The 26439-nt window shown below is 34.4% G+C and overlaps 1 pseudogene; it reads left to right on the top strand.

The window, feature by feature from the left end:
* The window catches only part of LOC120143205, a 74358-nt pseudogene that overhangs the window by 7369 nt on the left and 40550 nt on the right, over nt 1-26439 (top strand).

Below are 26439 nucleotides of genomic sequence, written 5' to 3'. Positions count from 1 at the left end.
TAGCAGAGTTGCAGGTTAAGCCTACTTTGGTCGAGGAGATTAAGACCAAACAACTTCCGGATAGCTCATTGCTTTCCATTATTGAGCAAGTTAAACAAGGATCGAGTTCAGAGTATACTATGGATCAGGATGGTACTTTGTGTTTTCACGATCGTTACTGCGTACCTAAAGATGATGATTCGAGGCGAGTTATTCTTCAGGAGGCTCATAGTAGTCCTTATTCTATGCATCCTGGCGAGGACAAAATGTACAATAATCTCAAAGAGCGCTACTTCTGGACTGGTATGAAAAAGAATATTTCAATTTTGTGGTGAGGTGTTTGACTTGTCAGCAGGTTAAGGCAGAACACCAATATCCATCTGGATTGTTGCAGTCAATTAAGATTCCTGAGTGGAAATGGGAGCGCAGTACAATGGACTTCATTACTGGTCTTCCTCTGACTCATTCCAAAAAGGATTCTATTTGGGTGATTGTTGATAGACTCACCAAGTCAGCGCACTTTATTCCTATTCGGGTTAATTATTCTCTGGACAAACTGGCTAAGTTGTACATTTCTGAGATCGTTAGACTTCATGGTGTTCCGTTGTCTATCATATCTGATCGAGATCCAAGATTCACTTCCAGGTTCTGGAAAGCTTTGCACGAGGCTTTGGGTACTCGTTTGAATTTTAGTACATCTTTTCATCCACAGACTGATGGACAGTCTGAGCGAGTTATTAAGGTGTTGGAGGATATGTTACGGGGTTGTGTGATTGATTTCCGTGGTAGTTGGGAAGATTTATTGCCATTAGCTGAGTTTGCTTACAATAATAGTTACTAGGAAAGTATTCGTATGGCACCGTACGAGGCTCTGTATGGACGTAAATGTCGTACTCCTATATGTTGGACAGAGTTGCATGATAGAAAAATTTTGGGTCCAGACTTGGTTCAAGAGACTGAAGATACTGTCAGATTGATCCGTGATCGCATGAAAGAGGCATTTGATAGGCATAAATCATACGCAGATAAGCGACGTAAGGATATCGAGTTTGAGGTTGGAGATCAGGTTTTTCTCAAAGTATCTCCATGGAAGAAAGTATTAAGATTTGGACGTAAGGGTAAACTGAGTCCGTGATTTATTGGGCCGTATCGTATTTTGAAGAAAGTTGGACCTGTTGCTTATCAGCTCGAGTTGCCTCCCCAGTTCAGTCGTATTCATGATGTTTTTCATGTGTCTATGTTGAGGCGATACCGTCCAGATCCAGATCACATCATTCAAGTTGATGAGGTAGAGCTGAGGCCTGATTTGTCATATGAGGAGGAGCCTGTTTAGGTTTTAGAGAGAGATGAACGAGTTCTTTGGAATAGACGAATTCCAATGGTAAAAATTCAGTGGAGTAATCGTAGTCCCTCAGAAGCTACTTGGGAGACATTGGAGTCAATGGAGGCTCAATTTCCTCATCTATTTGCATAAGGTAAATTTCGAGGACGAAATTTCTTGTAGAGGGGGAGAATTATAACAACCCGGAAATTTGAAAAAAAATATATATTTGTAATTTTAGGATTTAATTAAGTAATTTGGTGAAATTAGGGGACTAAATTGAAAGATTTTAAAAATTTGTAGCTTGTTTTAGAGTTAAAAGAAATTCAGGGACCAAGCCCTAAATTTACCCTAAAATGTTAGGTATGTGGTATTATATGCGTGAATTAGTTTCTGAAACCAATTCATCCCAAATTCCCTTCCCAGAGCCCATTTTCCAACCACGATCCCGACGCCGTCCGAATTTCAATCGTCGTTTTGAAACCACCATCGTGTTCGTTATCGAGTGAGGAACAATTCCCTTAAATTAATTGAAGCGAAACGCTGCCAAATGCCGGAAATTTCCAGTCAAAGCCTCGACGTTTTTTTTAGCTCAATCGCCGAGAAAATCTTAAATTCATAGCCGATCGTTGCTCCGTTTACGACACCTCTGGCACCATCGTGTTCTTTGTGCCGTTCTGAGTTCACCGGTGTCCTTCTTTTTCTCCGGCGGCGACGGCGCGTGTGGTGGTGAAGCGGTCAAAGTTTTCGATTTGATGAAACCGAGCTCTCCGCCGTTCAAAAATTTGAACCGATCTTTGTAAGTATCTCGAAACGCTCAAAATAAATTTTAGAAATTTTTCCGTGAATTTTACGCAGCCAGGAGAGCCCCCACGCGCCCCCACTACGCGTAGGGAAGGCTAAAATGATCGGTTTAACAGGTTTTTCAATGGGTTTGACCAGTTCTGACCCAACCCGTTGACTGACCCGACCCGACCCGTTGACCGTTGACCGGGTGACATTTTGGGAATTAATTTGAAATGGGTGCTATTTTGGGAATTTAATTCGAAAAAGGTGCTATTTTGGGAATTTAATTCGAAAAGTGCTATTTTGGGAATTAATTTGAAAAGGGTGCTATTTTGGTAATTGTTTTAAAAAGGGTGTTATTTCTGTAAAATGGTTGACAGTTTGTTGACCTCCTTTGACCAGAACTTTGACCGGCTTTGACTGGCCATTAAACAACCGTTAATCTTTTCCGAGAATACCTATCCTGACATTGTTAGACGTCCCGAATCCGTTTTTGGGGTCGGTTTCACAAAATTCAAACCCGAAAATCTTCGAATCGTCAGTCAAACCCGTTGACTTTGATTTTGACCAAGAATTCAGAATTTTGGAAGGTCATACTTTATGTTTTTCGACGTCCTGAATCTAATTCCGAAGTCTGTTTTGTCAAATTCTGACCCAAAATCCCCGAATAAAGCATGTGAACCCAAAAAGGCTCAGTGTTTTAGTATTTTGATTATTTATTTGAGAATTGGTTAAGGAAATAATTTAGTAAAATATTTTATGAAGGTACCCGTGTTTCACCTGAACGAGGATCAGTTAGGTCTGGAGTTGTTCGTTCGTCAGATCAGCTTGAATCGCGTACTACAAGAATTACCCGTAGGTTTCCATATATTATTTAAATAAAGATTATTTATATTAGGATTCCAATATGGATTTTTCCAATTCGTAGGATCTAGCGTTGCAGCAGAGCGTGATCGACAAACCCAGTGATAGGCTTCCCTATCTGATTTCTTAGATTGTTACAAGTGTATTTCCTGATAGTATTATATTACTGTTTTAAAGTATATAAATATCTGAATACTATGTATCTGATTTCTGATTTACTTTATATTTCTGATATGATTTCTGGTTACGGTATTTTATACAGTTTTCTAAATACTGATTACCCAACATCTGAATTACCATTCATTACTGATTTGATTTTTGATTTCTGTATTTCTGTTTATGGTTTTCAAGCTTGAAACTTTCTTATGTTTTTAAAGAATTATTCATTGTTTTACGCGCATACATTCATGTTCATTATTATCATTGGGGGGAATATTATTGGAGGAAGATTATCTGCAGGCTCCTCGGCTGTGTGCTCAGGGCCTTACTGGTTGTGCGGGGTGTATGGTTCTGGGGAACCTACACAAACATATTGTGAAAGGATGGGGGTAGTGTTCATGTTTTCAAAACATATTGCATAAACAAATTTTATTAAAATATTTTGTTAATATGTTTTTATACACTGTATGGAGCACACTGAGCGTTTTAGCTCATTCTATAGTTTTTACTCTTTTTCAGATAACAACAGACCGTTAGCTAGCAGATTTGACATCAGGGGAGATCAACTACTTATTTTGTACGAACATATATCTCTACATGTTTTCCGTTGTATCTAGTGACATGTATTTGCTATCGTTTTGGATATATCTATATTATTAATATTTTGGTTTGTATTAATATAATGTATTGTAAGAAAAAAAAAACCTCTGAATGGGATATGTGACCACTTAGGTTTGGGTTTAACTTACAGACCGGGTCTGGGGGTTACAATGCACATCCATCATCAATCTGTTAGAGAAAATGATTGTGACAATGATGTAAATGATATCACTAAGATAGGAAGAAGTGGATGTGCTGAAGAGCCAAATGGAGAAGCGGCAAAGTTTTACAAGTTGCTTAATGAAATGAATGAACAACTTTATGCAGGATCAAAATATTCAAAATTGTCTTTACATTCGTATTTTCCATTTAAAATGCTTGGGAGGGTGGACTGGTAACTCTTTTACGCAATTATTAGAGTTTTTAGGAGAAATGTTTCCTTTAGCAAAAATCTTTAAATCATACAAAGATATGAAGAAAATGATAAAAGATTTGGGTCTTCGTTATTAGAAAATACATAGTTGTCCGAATGATTGTATGTTGTATTGGGATGATCGAAAAAATTAGGAGTATTGTCATGTATGCAGAAAATATCGATGGATGACTAGGGACGCAGAAAATGTGAGTGAGGATGAAGTTGAAGTGCGATCAAGAAAGAAACCCGTAAAGATTTTGCAATATTTTCCTCTAATACCTAGGCTTCAAAGTCTTTTTATATCCTTAAAGACTGCTGAGTCTATGAGGTGGCATCATGATGGAAGAACCAATGACCGATTATTATGGCATCATGCAGATTGTTTAGCTTGGAAGTCATTTGACAAAAAGTTTCTAAGTTTTGTAAGAGATCTTCAAAATGTCAGGCTCAGTCTTGCATCTGATAGGTTTAATACTTTCAAAATCATGAGTACTTTGTATAGTACTTGGCCTGTTATAATTGTTCCATACAATTTTCCTCCGTAGATTTGCATGAAACAATCATCTTTTATCTTATCCATGATAATCCCTGGCGAGGAAGGTCTCGAAAATGATATTGATATTTATATGTAGCCTTTTATTGAAGAGTTGAAATAGTTATGGGTAGGTGTCGAAACATATGATGTGTTGAAGAAAGAGAACTTTAATTTATGTGCAACTTTATTATAGACAATTAATGATTTCCCTGCTTATGCAAATTTATCTGGTTGGAGTACCAAATGTCGTTATGCTTGCCCTTGTTGTACTACACAAACATGCTCGAAGTGGTTGTATAATGGAAAGATGTTCTCTTATATGGGACATTGTCAGTGGTTAGCTAAAAATCATAGATTTAGAATTTCAAAGAATATGTTTGATGGTACTGAAGAGTTCCGAAAAGCTCTTGAGAAAACAACCGGGTATGATATACTCTCCATGTTGAAATATATCAAGTTTACTTATGGAAAGATGAATTAACCACTGAATACACGATCAAAGAAAAAAGCAAAGCAGGTATATGATTGTAATATTGATCAACATAGTGATGATGAGTTAGACGAAGAAGATGATCCAAATGAGGTAGATTTGTGGAAAAAGAGGAGTATTTTCTTCGAGTTACCTTATTGGAAGGATCACATTTTGAGACATAATCTTGATGTCATGCACATTGTGAAGAATGTTTGTGAGAATATTATCGGGACCATTCTCAATGTCGACAGAAAATCTAAAGATAATCTAAAGAGTTGACTCGACTTAGTCGACATCGGAATTCAACATGATCTTCATCCGCAGTTACATCTTAATGGAAAATATTTATGGTCACCTTTTATTTTGTGATGTTGAAGAAAGAAAAAGAAGTTTTTTGCACGGTGTTGAAGGATATAAAGGTCCTAGATGAGTATGCATCAAATATATCTCGATGTATTAGTGTTAAAGATCGAAGAATTTATTCTTTAAAGTCACGTGATTATCACATATTGATGCAAGATTTACTTCCAGTATCTTTTCGCAGTTGCATGTCGAGTAAGGTGACGTCTTGTATCATTGAACTTTCTAATATAATGAAAGTTATGTGTGGGAAAGTTCTGATGGTTGAAGAACTTGAGAAACTACAAGATCGAGCTGCCTTGACTTTGTACAACTCGGAGAAGATATTTCCACCTTCATTCTTCACAATTATGGTGCACTTGCTAATTCATCTTCCTCATGAAGAAAAAGTTGGTGGACTAGTTTTCTATGATGTATCCTATAGAGAGGTGTTAAGTGACTTATATGTATTAAATGACTAGGAATTATACCTTTTCTTTTGTGTCTAGGTTCTTGTGCAAGTTGAAGTCTTACTGTCGTAATAAGCGTTATCCGGAAGGATAAATTGCTGAAGGGTATTTGACAGAGGAATGTATGACTTTTTGCTCTAGATATTTGGAAGATGTTGAAACAAGATTGAATATACCAAATAAAAATTATGTGTTCAGTATTAATGACTTAGCTGAGACTTATTTGTTTGAAATTTATGGTGAACCACTCGGCAAAGTTGAAATTGAACACTTAGATGATAAGTCTTGGGTACAAGCACACCGATATGTTTTTTTCATCACGATTCAATAGATCCCTTTCGCACGTAAGTTTTACGAACTAAATCCTAATGTATTTACTTAGTCTTTTATATTTCTCATTCTTTAAAGACACAATATATTTTATAGTGAGTTTAAAGAAGTATTGAGATCTCGTACATGCTCCCAAATATTACATCAATGAGAGATACATAAGTTATTCACAGAAACTTTTCACGAATGGTTAGGGCAGACGATAATCAACTAAATCATTGTATATATTTGTAAATAATATATAACTCTTGTTTTAATATATCGACATAAATACTAATTAATTCACCTTTCACATGTAATAGGTTTGGAATGGGAGAGAAGTTAGTGAAGATGTAAAATAGCTTTCTCAAAGTCCGAATAGAATTGTTAAAAGATATAATGCCTTCCCCATTAATTGGTCCAGGTTCTACACGAAATCTCGTGAAAGAATAAGGAGGAGACAAAATTGTGGAGTAGTTGTTACTTCTTCAACTACAAATTGTTCTAGTGCCAGGGACAACTATCCTGTGGAGGGAGATGTAGAATATTATGAAATTCTCATGGACATTATTGAGTTGGATTGTTATGGAAAACGAAAGGTTGTGTTGTTTCGATGTGACTGGTTTATGTAAACACTAATCGAGGCATAAAAAGAGATAAATTTGGTTTTACAATGGTGAATTTCTCTCGATTAATTCACATTGGTCAACAATTGATGAATGAATCATATGTATTTTCTTCTCAAGTCAAACATGTTTTTACTGTCACGGTCCAATGGATGAGGGTTGGTATGTTGTGCTCCGTAATACCCCCAGAGACTTGATAGACATTGGGGATGGAAGTAGAGATGACATTGAAACAAGACTAGAAGCTTTACCTTTTGTAGCACAAAACTTAGATGAAACTATTACTAATACTACACAATTTCAATGGGTTCGGGAGGACGTGGATGAAGATATTTATGTGAATTGATATGCCATAACAATGTAGTAAGATTTTATATCTTAATTTATTAATTTATAATATTATAACTTATAACATGTTCTTCAATATATTCATTAACAATAATATTTTCACTAAAATTGTTGTTTGTTTATTACAAATATCATGCCCAGAAGAAAATTAATTGATTTGCGGATTGTTTGAGCTTCTCAAGAGGAAGAAGAAATAAATAATGAGGAATCGACTGGTTTTGGCTCTTCGGAAGTTCCGATTACTGTTGAAGAAGCTGTAGAAATTGAAGGTAATGTTCGACACTTTCTTTAATTGTTGGTTCATTTTGAAAACTTACATTGAATTATTTTTTATATAATTAAAAATGGTCAAACACGCAAGACTATAGGATGTACAACGTTGAAGGAATTATACCAACTTCCTCTTGGGAACCGTGTGAGTTTCAAGAAATGATGTCGGTCAACCTATTAGCCCAAAAGCATGTCTTCTATCTGGTTACTTAGGCATGATTGCACGTAATGCTAATCTTTTACCGATCAATTATGAGTCATGGCGTGAAATGCCAAATAGTAACAAAAATCAGGCTTTGGATTTTGTTAAGGTAATAATGTCATTATAATAGATAATCCATAACAGTTCAATAGTAATTTATATTTACTTTGAACACTTATGTTTTTTATAGGAGAAATTTTCTTTAGAGGTCTTCAATTATTATTTGAAGTAAGCGTTAGAGAAAAAATGGAGAGACCACAAGAGTTCTTTAAAAAAGAAATACTTTAAGAATAATGTCAGCCTTAAAGAGAAGTTGCAAATTGTCCCACCTAGAATGTTCAGATATAAATGGGAAGATGCAGTCAGGTTTTGAAGTTTAAAGAAATGACAGATATGAGTATTTATAAAAAATAATATAATGCCATTATAATATTGACTTTATGAGTACAAATTTAAAATTGTAGGACCGAGAGCATGTTGGTGTTGCTAGCAGACAACAATAAAAGTTTACTCACACAGCTGGATCGAAGAGCTTTGCTTGTATAGCTAATGATGAGGTATTATTGATTATTCACATAGTGATTTATAGTTGGTAGCATATAGTAACGAAAATTATTTATATTATTAATTATTTTTTTGCAAGACTTAATTTTTATTCTACATTGTAGGAAAATAAGTCTAGTTGTAAAGTTAGATGAATAAAGCTCTTCGACTTGACACATACAAAAAAGGATGACACTCCTATGATTGATGTAGTTGTAGAAATTATCGTACATTTATTGGACATAAGATTTGAATTATGTTATATTTATATCTATAGTATGACATTCTTATTTAAAATAATTATTGAATTTATTATTAGGAAATTTGAGGGATAAAAGGGTGGAGTATGAAGCTACGACTTCAAGCCATGGTATTGTTAATGCGGATGACATAGAAAATCAAGTTATTAATGAAGTTTTGCGTCCTTAAAGAAATGATCGGGTTCATTGTCAAGGATCATTCGTTACTCTAACCAAATATTTTGGATTCAGTTCATATTAGTACATGTCATCACAGAGTCAATCTTCCCAATTAGAAGTTAGTCATTTAAAACAACAGTTGGCTAAAATGGATCAAAAAGTTGCTCAAATGAAAGTTGAAATTGAAGCGAGGGAAGCAGAGAGAGAAACAACATATCAGAAAAATATGAAGACTTCGAAAATCGACTTCAAGCTATGATGTAGATGATATGATAAAATCAACCCCATAGTCCACCATCTTAGGTGTTATTTTAGATATGTGCTTCGTTTATTCTAGTTAACAATGTTGAACTACATTATATTTTATGTTAATGTAAACTTTGATTTAATTATGGATTTCAAGTTGGTTGTTATGGATTTCATGTTTGTTGTTATGGATGTCAAGTTTATTGGAGAATACTACAAGTTAAAAAATTTAAATTTGGGTAACAAAAGAGTAGAAAATAGCATATGAAAAATCAATTTTAATTAGCGGCGTTTGTATAAAAATGCCACTAAATACATACTCAATACTGGTGTTTTAGAAAAAATGCCACTAAAGTTCTAGATCTTTTGTGGCGTTTATACATAAAACGCCACTGTAGCCATAGTCAATAGCAGCATTTTACATTCACAAACGCCGTTATATATCATTAACTTTACCGGAGTTTTAGGAAGCAAATGTCACTATATGTCAGAACATTTGGTGGCGTTTTTATACAAATGCCACAAAAGAAAGATATATAGCAGTGTTTCTAAACAATACCGCTAAATATCATAACCTTTAGCGACTTTTATAGAAAAAAAGCTACTAAAAATCGTAATATTTAGCGGTGTTTTTCGTTTATAAACGCCGTTACCTTTTACAACATTGGTTGTAGCGGCGTTTTTTGTTTCGCCACAAGGGTTTTTAGTGGCATTTTTACTAAAAAATGCCGTTAAAAACTTGTTTTGCTGTAGTGATTCTTCACTTCACATTCAACAAGTATTTGGTTAAGTCATTATTCTCCCATGTCTTTTTATACCTCTCACAGCTTTGATTATAGTTGAACTTTTTAATTGTTGTTGATATTTCCTCCTATAGAGGATTTTTGGGGTCATTGTCTTGATATTGAAAATCAAGATTAGTCATCAATTTTATCAAAACTTGAATTACTTAGGTGCATATAACTCTCCTTAACATCGTTATTTTCTTACCTATCGATAGGGGTGAGCAAAACTCGACTTGATTTGAAAATTTTATTTTTTCAATTTTGAGTTATTCGACTCAACTCAAACTATCAATTCAATTTTCAAGTTCAAGTCGATTTGAAATTTGGAAATTTTGAGTTACTGGAAAACAAAAAATTTGACTATGTATTTTGACAGTTTTTTTATTTAGCCGTTGATTTCATTATTCCTTTAGTTCCTCATTCATTTAAGTCTATTTTTAACCAAATTTGAACCATATGCTCCTAAACCATTGTAGAATACATATTTACTTTCAATTTATCTTTTCAATAACAAGTTTTCTATTTTTTAATTTAGTCACTCAATTTTTCATAATTTTCTAATTTCTTCAATTCATCCTTTATTTTAAATATGTTTTTATCAAATTCGAACCACATACTCATATACCACTATATAATACCTATGTAAATTCAATTCTTATTTTTTTCATTAAAAATATACTTTTTTATTTAGACCCTTAACATTATGTTTTACTCAATTTGGTCTTTTGATTACAATTGTTGGCAAATTCTTTCTTCCCATCAATTCTTTGACTCTTTTATACTCTCATCAATATTTTTCCCTTAAAATAAAGGAAAATATAATATTATGAATATATTTTATAATTTTAGATTGCATTTAATATATTAAATAACATTATAATGTGAAATGAATATGATATATATATATATATATATATATATATATATATATATATATATATATCTTTATCTTATATGATTAGAGAAAATAAAAAAAATTAGAACCAATACTTACCATAATACCAAAAAAAATAGAAAATCAAAAGAATACGAAATATATATATCTTATATCAATACTCCCTGCCAAAATTACCCAAAATTTACCCCAGTTCATCCAGTATCGATACTCAAACCCAGAAATAAGCTTGGGAAACACCCAAAAATCATCCCAAAGGTTATAGTTTGATTTATAATCATGTGCTAAAGATTTAGGAAGTTACTTAATGTAATAAGGTGTCATAAAACAAATGTTTTACATCAAAAATGTCATCTAATCTTGAAATCAAGCATAAATCCTAAAATGCTCAAATACAAAAATCTAATCAAATATTCATGTTTATGAAAGCCTTAACACTACAAAGGATTATAAAAACACTACATTGCTATTAGAAACCCAAAATGAAGCTCACTTCTTAGCCACACTCATTTCCTCTAAGACTTGGTTGATTTTTCCCCATTCTCTAGCCAAACATGAAATACCAAGATTTGAATCATTAAAACAAAGTTGCTAGAAGGAATAAAGAAATGAAGACAATAAGAAGATAAAGAGAGATAAAAGGATTCTTATCTTACAAAATAGGATAATCGCACATTTGGTCATTCCTCATATTTATACTATTTAAAAAAACCTTTTTATGGCTAATTAGGCCCAATTCTAACCCCAAGTAAGCCCAACTTGGTCTAACAACTTTAATCATGAAATTTAGAAGGTCAACATGCCTCTCGGGTAAAATCAAAACTACTATCCAAAATTTGGGGTGTTACAACTCTCCCATCTTTGAAAGAAATTTTACCCTCAAAATTTACTTGGATCGAATAACAACATATCCTTAGCTCATACACTTTGAAGCCTCAAACCACCTAATCTCTTATCAAGTCTAATACTCAAGAAAGAAGTCCCTGCCTTAAGATATATAACTCATAATCTCATTCATGTTGTCTAACACTGAATGCTTGATAGTTCTATAAGGATAACACTATTCCCCGATCTAAACTACTATCGCTAACCCCTTTCACTGGATAACACCTGCTAAGTCAAGTTAACATACTGCCCAATTCTGTAAATCACTATTACTTATTGAACTTAGATAACATGTCTTACGATACACTGAGATCTTATAGACACTCACCATACACGGTATCGATATTGACTGTTGAAGATTTGATGACAATTTTTTACTTCTTAAATGTCGATCTATACGCTTCTGCTACGCAACTCTGATTTAATATTCAAACATGCTACCTGACTATTTCTCATACTCCTTACATCTTATAAATGCGCTACTCACCGGATCGTGCATCTAAGCTAATCACAACTTAAAATTGGTTACTTCATGAAAAACTAGCACGTCAAGCTCTTCTTGAGATTACTCATCATAGAGAATATATCCCTCACAACCACAGTCTGACTTAATAATTTTATGACTCTACATCTTATACCCATTATCGCTTTCCACGGTTGTGCTATTCACTGATGGCTAACGCTAGTCAATCGATACTTAAAGTACTTGGTGTCCTTTAGCCTCAAGCATTAAAATCCATGATATTACATAACGATGCATACTAATAGGTGTCGTATATAATTCGTGCTCATATACTAACACAAAGACAACAAGAATGAGGCTTGGCTCAACTAGATAAATCTCTCATTGTTCATGCACGAATGCATCATGGTGAAGTTAGAGGGCTTAATGCACCTCGAGACTCACACCACTTTATCTTACATATAGTACCCTTAATACTTATGTTGATATCTCAAATTGTTGTATAGAAAACGTACACTCGACTAACTTCCTACTTGCTAATTCTTGGGGCATCCGCGCCTAGTTAGCAATTGAAGTGCCTTGGCACTAACTAGGGTATATCTTGATATTTCTGGAAGCAAGGTGATCGACATACTTAGAATGCCCCAAATCTTAGGTTAGTAGTTTCAGGCTAATCCGAGAAGATTTGAATAAGCCCACCAGACTTATAGAAAAGTTTGGATCAATTCAGGAAGGGTTTGGGCTTGGGTTAGGCCCAAATAATAGCATAAAGCGGCATTTTTAATATTAGAGTGGAATAGGAAGGACTAAAGAAGTTATTACAGAATTTTTCAATAAAATGTTGATTTTCTTTAATGAGAGTGATGTAATATGTGGAACCACTCCCCTTCTTTCTCTCATTTTTATCATTCTTTTATCCCCCACCTTTTCTCTTCATCTCCATCTTATTCCCCTACAAGAAAAATTGTTAAAGGTGAATACTTGGTAACTCTACAAGCTTAGTAAGGAATTTCCAAGGTAAGAATCATAATCTCCTCACCTTAAGCTTCCATTCAAGCTCTCAAACACAAGGTTTGGTCATAATTGTCATATGTGGGGGTTTAGGAAATTAGAGATTTATAGCTTGTTCTTGGTAGATTCGAGTTTAGGAAAGTGTTCTTTGTTTCAATTATGTTTCTTAATCGAGTTAGTAACTCATTTCCTTTGTTATAATTAGTGAAAGAGATCAGAGAATGTTCAAAAACCAAGGGCAAGTAGTTGGTTCTTGGTTTATTTGAAGATATTTTCAACAACTTAATACTAAGGTAACACATTTTAACCTCTCTATACAATTTGTAAATTTCTAAGTTCCCTTGCTTAACTTGCATTGTTTGTGAAGTACATGAGAATGTTCATGGTAGATTCTAGTTTATGGTGTTATAAAGCATGAAAATGACTCATTATGATCCCTATCAATGTACGTAAGACTTAAATACTATTTGATGACCTTAGAGGGAAAATGAGTAGTATTATATTTGATTTTCGTGTCCAAACAGAGTATTCCTGGGTAATGGTATCGATACTGAATGAACAATACCGATATTATTATTCGATTAACCTAAAATAATAAGGTGTTTTGGATAAGAGTATCGACACCAGTTCATTAGGAATCGATATTGTTCCAAGGGTATCGATACTTAAATGAGGAGTATTGATACCACATTTAGATTTGAATTTCAGTAGCCAATTTTGGTACCGATACTCAATGGAGTGTCGATACCATGATGAGAGTATCAATGCCATAAATGAGAGTATGGATACTCAACTAACTTTTCAAACATTGAAACCAAATTTGGTATTAATACCAAGGGTGGTATCGATACCCTAGTATGCCAGTACCAATACTCCAATTAAGGGTATCAATACTGTTAGGACTCCTCAAATCCTAGTAGCCTATTTTGGTATCGGTACCTCAGGTTAGTATCGATGCTCAAGGATTGATATCGATATTTAAGGGCCTAGTATCGATACCCTCATCTTGGATTGGGTAAGAAACCCATTTAATCTCAAGTACTCTGGTAGGGGGAATCAAAGGTCATCCAAACTTTATAAATAAGATTACAAGTGAGAACAACAGTAAGGATTATAATTACAACTAGAAACAATATAAATTAGGAAGACATAAAACTAGCCTTTGTGTGACACTCAGAAAACGATCAAGACACTCGAGTTACTCTAATAGTATAACAATCATCTTGTATTCTAGAATGTCCAAACTTGTATCAGTCAGTGCGCAAGACACTTCAGTTGCTAGCCGAGCATAGATGGCCCAAGTACTAGTAAGGAGTATATTGGTTGGGTGTATGTTTCCGATGCACAAATTTTGGATCTCACTCTAGGTAGGTGAGAGGGGCGTATGTCCCGAGATGTAGAGAAACCCTCCAACTACAACATGATTCTTACCTCTGTATGTGTGTTTAGCTTAGAATCCTCGTATGTTAATATTTTTGTTTGCTAACATAATCATATAGTGGACGCATGTAGTACAGTTTCATTATTAGTGTGACATTGAGCTTGTGATGGATGGTTTTCACATTAGGTTTTACAATAAAAACAACAACAAAACCCTATTCCCATATACAATGGGGTAAAGGAGAGGTGGGGTAGTAGGCTGCCCCAAACGCCAGGTTGAGAGTAGCTTCCGTGGAAGACCTCCGGCATTATGAAAATTAAAAATAAAGATAAAATACAATGCATGTATAAACAAATCAATAAATACATAGTTGAACAGTCTTCATATGCAGTCTTCATATTGTGCATGTAATAGGAAGTAATCCCTGCAAATAAATCTCTGCGTAAATATCTATGCTTATAGACATAAACGTAAGTCCCGGCTAAATTTAAAAAGAGGAAACATGAAGAGAATGCTACATAGAAGTCATCTATAGAAAGCTACGAGAAAGAATACAGTCAAATGGGTTAAAACATAAACTAAGGCAACACTACCCCACTACCTTAGTTCTACGCCTACATAAATTCCAATGACAGAAACATATTAAAAATAGGAGTCATGGAAATTACTACAAAGGCATTAAAAAGAAGACAGAGATGCTACATCCTAAGGCTATGACCCACACTACTCGCCTACATATTAGGTTTTACAAGTATTTAAAAAGAAAATTTTGGGTTAGTCACTTCAGTGGTCCTATGTAATTTTTTAATCCATCGATCTTTGGGTTATATTGGATTAGGATGTTACATCTAGTGGTATCAGCTCGTCAGGTTTAGTTGTTCCTAGAACCTACGAGTTAAAGTCAATAAGGGTCTATATGTGTCTAATACATGCCCGTAGTGTGTCAAGAGTACTTTTATGTCTAGAATAGCGATAATGACTCTTTCTTTCTTTGTTATTTTTTAGAAGAAATTTATGGATGATAGCACAACTTCTAACCATGAGGGTGGGAATGGGAGTTGTGCCTCATTAGCATGAGACATCGGTGATGAGTTTGTCTTAGACTCAGAGTTTAAGCTTTCAAGAGATGTTGGGATCGATGAGGTGGCATGTTTTATAGATATGAAGGCAGCCTTGATACACATACTGAGAACCATCCCCAGGACACCAGTTATACCAACTACCCTGTTTGGACCGTCAGCCCTTCGGTAGTAGCACCTAAGAGTTTCCAAACGATAGCAACAAGTATCGAATTTTCCAAATAAAAATAATTCCTAATTATAAAATAAATAAATTAGTATAGAGAAGTAGGGTCGATTTACAAGGAGTAAGGAAGTTTGATAATGTCGTTTCTCGGATTGAATCTGTAATACCCCAATTTAGGGGCTAAATTTAAGAAATTATAAAGTGATGAATTTAATTGGTATTTTTGGATGAAATCGGGGATTAAATTGTAAAATTTCAAAGTTGGAAGACCATTTTAAGAAGTATAGGAAGTTCACTGAATAAACTCTTGGTTTACCCATTTTTTATATAGGATGAATTATAAATTTCTTCTCCTCGTGCGCAGGTTCTCATTTTTTTCCAGTTTTGTCTTCTCCAACTACCCTCCTTTCAAATTTGACCTACTCGCCGTCCGACCTCCGATCGACGAGCCGAAACCACCATCGTGTTCATTTTCAACCGAGGAACAAAACCCCACAAACCTTTCGCCGTGAATCATCTCCGTTCGTCGTTAATTTCAGTCGGAAGTATCGTCGGTAATAACTCAATTTTAGTTGGTTTTTCATCGATTCACGACGATTGGGTCATCCGTTTACGACACCTCCCGCACCATCGTGTTCGTTGCATCGTTCCGAGTTCGCCGGTGTCATCCTTGGTCTTCGTCGACGGCGGCGTGTGAGGAGGTGAAGCGGTCAAAGTTTCCGATTTGTTGAAATCGAGCTCTCCGCCGTTCAAAATTGTGAACCGAGCTTTGTAAGTATCTTGAAATCGCTCAAAATAATTTTTAAGAATTTTTCCGTGATTTTTAGGCAGCTGGAAGGGGCCCCACGCACCGCCATTGCGTTTGGGGATGGTCTAAATGACCGGTTTGATCAGTTTTGATGCATAGTTGACCGGTTTGACCGGTCATAACCCGACCCGACCCGACCCGTTAACCCGACCCGTTGACCCGACCCGTTGACTATTGACCGTTGACCGGCGTTGACCACTGTTGACCAAAACTTTGACCAGCTTTGACCGGGCATTAAACGACCTTTGACTTCGACCGAGTATACCAATCCTAACATTTTTCGACGTTCCAAATTCGATTCCGCTGTCCGTTTTTCAAAATTCAAACCCGAATGCCTCGAAATTGCCGGTCAAACCCGTTAACTTTGATTTTGACCAAAAATTCCAAATTTTTGAAAAGTCATATTTTATGCTTTCGACGTCCTGAATCCGAATCTGAAGTCCCTTTCGCCAAATTCAAACCAGTAAGCCATCTTTCACTGATTTATCTCCTGATTCGATCCGTTTATCGCAATTAAGCTCCGTTTCTGATATAATTTATGTTGATATGTATCTGAGGAATTATTGGAAGTTGAATTGAAGATCAAAGGAATTCGAATGGAATTTTTATGGTCGATCAGTATTGTACGGAAATCGAGGTAATACTTTACTACCTCTTTATGCTTTATGGAACATGTTTATATTGATAAATACATGAACAAGATAATGTTGGTCACTTTGGTAGAGTTGAATAATTTATACACTCGATATGATGTGATAGAAATTCTGTAACTAATTACGGATCGAATGACTAATATAAGAAATGTTAGTTTTATTTGGAAATTATGGATAACCGATTTTAATCCTATGAGAGTTTGTGAATGATACTAGAAGTTTGTTAAGAGAACCGTTTCAAGATCATAGAGTATTCAAGAAAGCAATTAATCATAGGATCTCTAAATTATATTATTTTCGTTAAGAGCTAATATCGAAATTATCTGGTTAAGAAATTACGGAAATGCCTTAAGAGGTAGAATAATCTGAGTTGACTCTGAATGAGAAAATACTTAGAGGATTTGTACTTAACTCGATTAAATACGGATTTGATTGTTAAAATCCTGACTTAGTGCAGGAAAATTTCTGATGTTCCGTTTGTAAAATCTGAGAACACACTTGACCCGGAAATATCCGAGTTATGAGTAAATACGTGAAGAACAATTTGTCGGGAGTGTTCTATTGTCAGAATTATTCGAAAGAACTGAAATAAATGATAAGATTGAACTTAATAGTAAGATCAGACGGAAGGAAATGATTAAAGTACACTGAATCTGTATAATAACCAAAATACCCCTGTAATGGAAATGACCCAAGATTACCAAAATAACCTTATGGCCTAAACTAAGTAAATACCTTGGATTAATTAAGGAATCCAAATAAGCATAGGTATTGGACTACCTTTAAAAGTTATGGAACATAACTTAAGTGAGCCGATCAACCTTAATAATATGTCAGTACCTGAACGACATAGATATTACTTGAATGCATGTTCGTCTACTCAAGTTTAGCTCAATGATAATTTTGGAAGTATTCAGCTCAGCTCAACTCTAGATTGCATTCGGTACTAAGAATTGGATATTTGTTCGACAAATCAACCACGAAGACCAAACTGAACTGAACAGAAGTACAATATGTATCTGAAATTCAGAAACGTACAGAATTACTCTGGAAAATCCCGAAGTAACTGGAATAGACTTGAATGCTAAATGAATTAAGTAACCTCAAACACTAAGGATTAAGTAAGTGATGTGAATGAGTCTGGAAACGTTAATGAACATACACAATGTACTATTCTTCTGGATCATGAACTACAAATCAAGCACGTCAGTATTTCATGATATATTGGAAGCGTAAAAAAAATAAAATAAAGACATTGGAAGATCTATTCAGTGATGATTTTGAAAATGATCTATGGACAAGAGTTTGTGGTATTAAAGAGTAAATACCCTGGAAGAATAATGAATTGATCAATCGACAAGCATTAATTTTGGGAGCTATTCATTTAAGAGTTGTTTGATAATCCGATCAATCGACATAGATTGTAAATATCCTGAATCTTCATTTCTTCCCTACAGATCAAGTCATATTCTGAATAATTGATGATTTTGTCAGTTATTGAACTCTTCCAATAGTGATTCCGAATTCCGATATTCTATCGGCATACTGAATAACTTTGTTTCTTTGCCTGATATAGTACCTCTAAATAATACCTGTAAACTCTGTTGTGTTCCCTAATTATATAAATATTTTATCTAATTTCCGAATTGAATTCTGTTCTGATACGTTACCTGAATTCTGTTCTGATTCTGATCTGGATTCTGTTCTGATATCTGATATGAATTCTGTTTTGATTTATGATATCTCTGTTTACCGACGGAGAAATGTTTTATCTGGGGGGTTTATTGTTGGAGGAAGATTACTGCAGGCTCCTCGGCTGTGTGCTCAGGGCCTTTCTGTTACTGGTTGTGCGGGGTGTATGGTTCTGGGGAACCTACATAAACAGATTGTGAAAGGATGAGGGTGTATATATATGCTTTAAAAAATATATATATCTTTTTACTGGTTTTATGGGAACACACTAAATAACCTGTTCTGATCTCCTGAACTCAGTCATCCGAAATATTTCTCTGAACTGAAAGCTCATTGTCCTTTACCACCTGAAATATCAGTAGGATCTCTGCTCAGCATAAAAATCTGTAAATGTTCAGAAACAATAAGGAAATATATATTTATTTGTATCTGCACGTTCATCAGCATCATCTAGTAGTTCTGTATTACTGAGCGTTTCGAAGCTTACTCTATTACTCACATTTTTAGGTTAAAAGAATTGTACCACTGTAGCTATCGACATCAGTAAGGGAGTTCTTCCGGCGTTGTTGCAGAGTATGGTACATGTGATTAGGGGGCATGTAATTGTATTTTGATTTATATACGAGTCTGGACGTCTGTTTTATTTTTAAATAGTGACAACTGATTTTATAAGTTACACGTTTCAATAAAAGTTTTAAATTTTCCGCTATTTTTACAGTGGTTCGCTCCGTTGTCCTAAATGTGACACCTCGGATCGGATCTGGTTACCCTTATTGGTCTGTGGGGGTTACATTTAGTGGTATCAGAGCTTTGGTTTGAGTCAAAATTTTCATGATAGACCGGCCGATCGAATGTCAAAATATGTATAATCAGTACATCTCCTAGACTGTAATCGTACCTCTCTGAGCCGAAACTCCAGGGCTAAGTCCCTATCAGTAACGAATAAACCTAAGTTTCTATCCGTTAAGGCTATACTTGTATAAAAAGGAATACCAGTAACATCTGTCTAAACGCTGTAAAGTATCTCATGAGCCATGTGAGACTTATTCATCTGAGAAATTCTGACTCGACTCTGGAAATGAAATTGTGATATATTACTTCTTTATGAGCCTATTCTCGTGACCAAGACTGAATTGATTACTAAAGGAAATTTTCGTTCGGATTCTTTTATTGAAATGAGAGAGAGTTCTGATAAGAAGGTATACTCAACTAATTAAGGATTAGTGGAGGATCCGTGTTTCTATAAGAGCTACATGAAAGATATGAAAGAACTGATGAAAGTTTAATTTCTGCAATTATGTGACACGAATTAATTTCGGGGACGAAATTCTTTTAAGGAGGGGAGAATTGTAACACCCTAATTTAGGGGCTAAATTTAAGAAATTATAAAGTGATGAATTTAATTGGTATTTTTGGATGAAATCAGGGATTAAATTGTAAAATTTCAAAGTTGGAAGATCGTTTTAAGAAGTACAGGAAGTTCAGTGACTAAACTCTTGGTTTACCCATTTTTTATATAGGATGAATTATAAATTTCTTCTCCCTGTACGCAGGTTCTCATTTTTTTCCAGTGTTGTCTTCTCCAACTACCCTCCTTTCAACTTTGATCTACTCGCCGTCCGACCTCCGATCGACGAGCTGAAACCACCATCGTGTTCGTTGTCAACCGAGGAACAAAACCCGTCAAACCTTTCGCCGTGAATCATCTCCGTTCGATGTTAATTTCAATCAGAAGTATCGTCAGTAATAACTCGGTTTTAGTTTGTTTTTCATCGATTCACGACGATCGGGTCATCCATTTATAACACCTCCCGCACCATCGTGTTCGTTGCATCGTTCCGAGTTCGCCGGTGTCATCCTTGGTCTCCGTCGATGGCGGCGTGTGAGGAGGTGAAGCGGTCAAAGTTTCCGATTTGTTGAAATCGAGCTCTCCGCCGTTCAAAATTGTGAACCAAGCTTTGTAAGTATCTTGAAATCGCTCAAAATAATTTTTAAGAATTTTTCCGTGATTTTTAGGTAGCCGGAAGGGGCCCCACGCGCCCCCACTATGCGTGGGGATGGTCCAAATGACCGGTTTTGGTGTATAGTTGATCAGTTTGACCGGTCATAACTCGACCCGACCCGACCCGACCCGTTTACTCGACCCGTTGACCCATTGACCGTTGACCCGTTGACCGTTGACCGGCGTTGACCACTTTTGACCGGCTTTGACCGGGCATTAAAAAACCTTTGACTTCGACCAAGTATACCTATCCTGACATTTTTTGACGTTCCAAATCCGATTCTGCTGTTCGTTTTTCAAAATTCGAACCCAAAGGCCTCAAAATTGCCGGTTAAACCCGTTGACTTTGATTTTGACCAAAAATTCCAAAATTCCAAAAAGTCATATTTTATGCTTTCGACGTTCTAAATCCAAATCCGAAGTTCGTTTCACCAAATTCGAACCCGATAAGCCGTCTTTCACTGATTTATCACCCGATTCGATCCGTTTATCGCAATTAAGCTCCGTTTCTAATATAATTTATGTTGATATGTATCTGAGGAATTATTGGAAGTTGAATTGAAGATCAAAGGCATTCGAATGGAATTTTTATGGTCGATCAGTATTGTACGGAAATCGAGGTAATACTTTACTACCTCTTTATGTTTTATGGAACATGTTTATATTGATAAATGCATGAACAAGATAATGTTGGTCACTTTGGTGGAGTTGAATAATTTATACACTCGATATGATGTGATAGAAATTCTGTAACTAATTACGGATCGAATGACTAATATAAGAAATGTTAGTTTTATTTGGAAATTATGGATAACCGATTTTAATCCTACGAGAGTTTGTGAAGGATACTAGAAGTTTGTTAAGAAAACCATTTCAAGATCAGAGAGTATTCAAGAAAGCAATTAATCATAGGATCTCTAAATTATATTATTTTCGTTAAGAGCTAATATCGAAATTATCTGGTTAAGAAATTACGGAAATGCCTTAAGAGGTAGAATAATCTGAGTTGACTCTGAATGAGAAAATACTTAGAGGATTCGTACTTAACTCGATTAAATACAGATTTGATTGTTAAAATCCTGACTTAGTGCAGGAAAATTCATGACGTTCCGTTTGTAAAATCTGAGAAGGCACTTGACCCGAAAATATCTGAGTTATGAGTAAATACCTGAAGAATAATTTGTCGGGGGGTGTTCTATTGTCAGAATTGTTCGAAAGGACTGAAATAAATGATAATATTGAATTTAATAGTAAGATCAGACGGAAGGAAATGATTAAAGTACACTGAATCTGTATAATGGCCAAAATACCCTTGTAATGGAAATGACCCAAGAATATCACCAAGCTCAGGAATGATTGGATATCCTCGAGCTCTGAAATAATTGGAATAAAACTGAACACCAAAATTACCAAAATAACCTTATGGCCTAAACTAAGTAAATACCTTGGATTAATTAAGGAATCCAAATAAGCATAGGTATTGGACTACCTTTAAAAGTTATGGAACATAACTTAAGTGAGCTGATCAACCTTAATAATATGTTAGTACCTGAACGACATAGATATTACTTGAATGCATGTTCGTCTACTCAAGTTTAGCTCAATGATAATTTTGGAAGTATTCAGCTCAGCTCAACTCTAGATTGCATTCGGTACTAAGAATTGGATATTTGTTCGACAAATCAACCACGAAGACCAAACTAAACTGAACAAAAGTACAATATGTATCTGAAATTCAGAAACGTACGGAATTACAATAGAAAATCCTGAAGTAACTAGAATAGACTTGAATGCTAAATGAACTAAGCAACCTCAAGCACTAAGGATTAAGTAAGTGATGTGAATGAGTATGGAAACGTTAATGAACATACACAATGTACTGTTCTTCTGGATCATGAACTACAAATCAAGCACGTCAGTATTTCATGATATATTGGAAGCGTAAAAAAATAAAATAAAGACATTGGAAGATCTATTCAGTGATGATTCTGAAAATGATCTATGGACAAGAGTTTGTGGTATTAAAGAGTAAATACCCTGGAAGAACAATGAATTGATCAATCGACAAGCATTAATTTTGGGAGCTATTCATTTAAGTGTTGTTTGATAATCCGATCAATCGACATAGATTGTAAATGTTCTGAATCTTCATTTCTTCCTTACAGCTCAAGTCATATTCTGAATAATTGATGATTTTGTCAGTTATTGAACTCTTCCAATAGTGATTCTGAATTCCGATATTCTATCGGCATACTGAATAACTGTGTTTCTCTACCTGATACAGTACCTCTAAATAATACCTGTAAACTCTGGTGTGTTCCCTAATTATATAAATATTTTATATGATTTCCGAATTGAATTCTGTTTTGATACGTTACCTGAATTCTGTTCTAATTCTGATCTGGATTCTGTTCTGATATCTGATATGAATTCTGTTTTGATTTCTGATATCTCTGTTTACCGACGGAGAAATGTTTTATCTGGGGGGTTTAATGTTGGAAGAAGATTACTACAGGCTCCTCGGCTGTGTGCTCAGGGCCTTACTGTTACTGGTTGTGCGGGGTGTATGGTTCCAGGGAACCTACACAAACAGATTGTGAAAGGATGGGGGTGTATATATATATGCTTTAAAAAAATATGTATCTTTTTACTAGTTTTATGGGAACACACTAGATAACCTGTTCTGATCTCCTGAACTCAGTCATCCGAAATATTTCTCTAAACTGAAAGCTCATTGTCCATTACCACCTGAAATATCAGTAGGATCTCTACTCAGCATAAAAATCTGTAAATGTTCGGAAACAATAAGGAAATATATATTTATATGTATCTTCACGTTCATCAGCATCATCTGGTAGTTCTGTATTACTGAGATTTTCGAAGCTTACTCTATTACTCACATTTTCAGGTTAAAAGAATTGTACCAGTGCAATTATCGACATCAGTAAAGGAGTTCTTCCGGCGTTGTTGCAGAGTATGGTATATGTGATTAGGGAGCATGTAATTGTATTTTGATTTATATACGAGTCTGGACGTCTGTTTTATTTTTAAATAGTGACAACTGATTTTATAAGTTACACGTTTCAATAAAAGTTTTAAATTTTCTGCTATTTTTATAGTGGGTCGCTCTGGTGGACCAAATGTGACACCTCGGATTGGATCTGGTTACCCTTATCGGTCTGTGGGGGTTACAGAATCAACTTCAAAAAATAAAATAGGGGATTTTAAAATTAATGAAAGTAAATAAATATTGAATAAAAAAGAATGAGAAAATAAATAAAGTAAATAAAATAGAAGAATTCAAAAGAGATGATATAGTCTTAAGTTTTTCTTAGCCTCAATTTCGATCGATAATCGAAATAAAATTTTCCCTTTGTGATGTACGTCGATTACAGTCAATAGGACCCAACCCCTATAACTAACTCTTTTCACCGATGAATCAAAATTTCTAAGTCTATCTCTGAAATATGGTTCTTGTTGGTCTAGCCATGTTTATCTTCGTTATATCCAAAATAGCTTTAGGTTCTGAAAAAGCTCGACTCGAGGTATAGCGTCACACTGAGAATCGAACTCGATCATGATTTCCCTTAATATACCACCGCTAAGTTCATTCACAAGAAGCCGAATTACAACCAACGGATCTGACTTCCAAACTTCAAGAAAAATAGTCTTTAAATCAACGTGCACCTTATGAGTTGAAGATGCAATAACTTTTAAGGGAATGGTTGGTTACCACTCCTAGTTTCCAAAGAATCGAAGATTACAATATGAAAGTATGAAGATCAAGACTCAATTCTCACATTTAGAATTGAGTTTTGCAAAAACCTTCGGCTAAGTGGAAGTTTAGCTAAGCGACCATGCTTAGCATTGTGGAAAGAAAATAAAGAAATAAAAGTGGAGATGAAAGAAAAACAGAACTTCAATAAATAACCAATGAAAAAGAATTTCAATTTGAGTTTCAACTATTGAACTTAAGGGGTATTTATAACACGAGAGTTTTAAGCAAACAAAATAATTAATTCCTAAATAAAATAATCAAGCTAAAACTCCTAATAAGAATTATAATAAAATTAACTAATTTCTAATTAAAATAATCAAACTAAAACCCCTAATAATAGTTGTAATAAAATAACTAATTCTTAAATAAAATAATAATAAAATAATTAAACTAAAAATCCTAACTTTACAAGGTTTATCCCAAAAGATAAAAATAAATATTCAAGATAATTCTACTTGTATTCTAAAAGATATTAATTGGACCGTCCAAATCTGCTAATTTTTAGGCTACTTAATCCAAATAAGCTCATATCTAAAACAAATCCAAAATAAAGATAAATTAGTAATATCCAATCGAAAACAAGAAGTAAATGACAAAAAATATATGTAATATTAAATTGTTATCAAGTTCCCCCTCACTTATTCATCGTCTATCCTCAAGCATGCTTGAATTCAACATTCCAAGTTTTCCATTTACCTTCCATCATCTCTCTTTACATCTCAGAATACCAATAAAGCCAAGTCCACATCAAATATTCGAACCAATACAACAATCAAGTAGAAGAGCATGAATAGGAGACTTTTATGGTAAAATCATAATATCCCATTAATTAATTAATCTCAAATGCGACAAGACTTAATACCCTCACATAGATTCACTCAATACTCTCAAATTTTTATGTTGTAATCAACACTCAAAGTCAGAACATACCACAATATTACCATAGGCTTGCAAGTGAATCAAATCTCCACCACTTTATATGAATACGATGCTAAAATCAAAGGATCTTTCAAGGGTTGTAACGAGGCTTAGGTAAGGATATGGTAAATGGAAAAAATATAGTCTCAATAGTCAAGACAAGAGATGCCTATAAGATCATATCCAAAGAAAATTATCAAACAAAACTCAACCAATCAAAAGAATTTCAATATCCAAACTTCTACATTTTTTCCTTTTTTTAACATTTTTTCAGTTCTTTTCATTTCAAACACTTTTCTCTTCTATTTTTCAAGGATTTTTTTTAACATCTTTTTTTGAGGAAAAACTTCTTTTCTTATCTCGAAAAAGGTAGCAAAAGAGAGATAAAATCAAAGGCTTCTGGTTTAAAGTGTTGTAAAAAAAAGAAAAGGGAAAATGGCTCAAAGTGGCTAACTAATGAAAAATAAATAGGTAGGTATTTTTTGAAGGTATGAGAAATGGGTCAATACTAATTGCCCTATCATTTTAAAGTATCAAATCCAAACTATAGTCTTAAAATGTATTCGTAAGCAAGTTCTAGAATATAAATTCTAAGTTCTACACACTCAAGACAAGAAAATGAGAAATAATATAAAGAATTTCTCTATAGGCTCAAATCTTACCAAAATGTGTAATTAACATTAAGTCAAGTGCATTTTCAATCTACAAACTCATTAGAATTTAAAAATACTAATCACACTATCCATTTTCATCTATTTCAATACAAACAAAAATGTTTTCAAAACGTTCATAGCATTCTAAGATATTCAACGATACTCAAGATATTCAACAAAAAAATTTAGCATATTCGATTCAAGCTGGACTAAGGATACTCATGGATGATTTTGAATGGAAACTTATCTTTAGATGTTTCAGGTTGCTCGTATAGAAATTTTGTAGTAATGTTTCTCTTTATTTGATTTATCTTATGTTCTTCATAGCTATCAAGGCTTGCCTTCAGATGTAACATCTTTAGGTTTC

Source organism: Hibiscus syriacus, unplaced genomic scaffold, assembly GCF_006381635.1.
Source record: "Hibiscus syriacus cultivar Baekdansim isolate YM2019G1 unplaced genomic scaffold, ASM638163v2 tig00110839_pilon, whole genome shotgun sequence".
NCBI lineage: Eukaryota > Viridiplantae > Streptophyta > Magnoliopsida > Malvales > Malvaceae > Hibiscus > Hibiscus syriacus.
The sequence above is the reverse complement of the archived record's forward strand: the minus strand, read 5'-3'. Positions and strand labels throughout refer to the sequence as shown.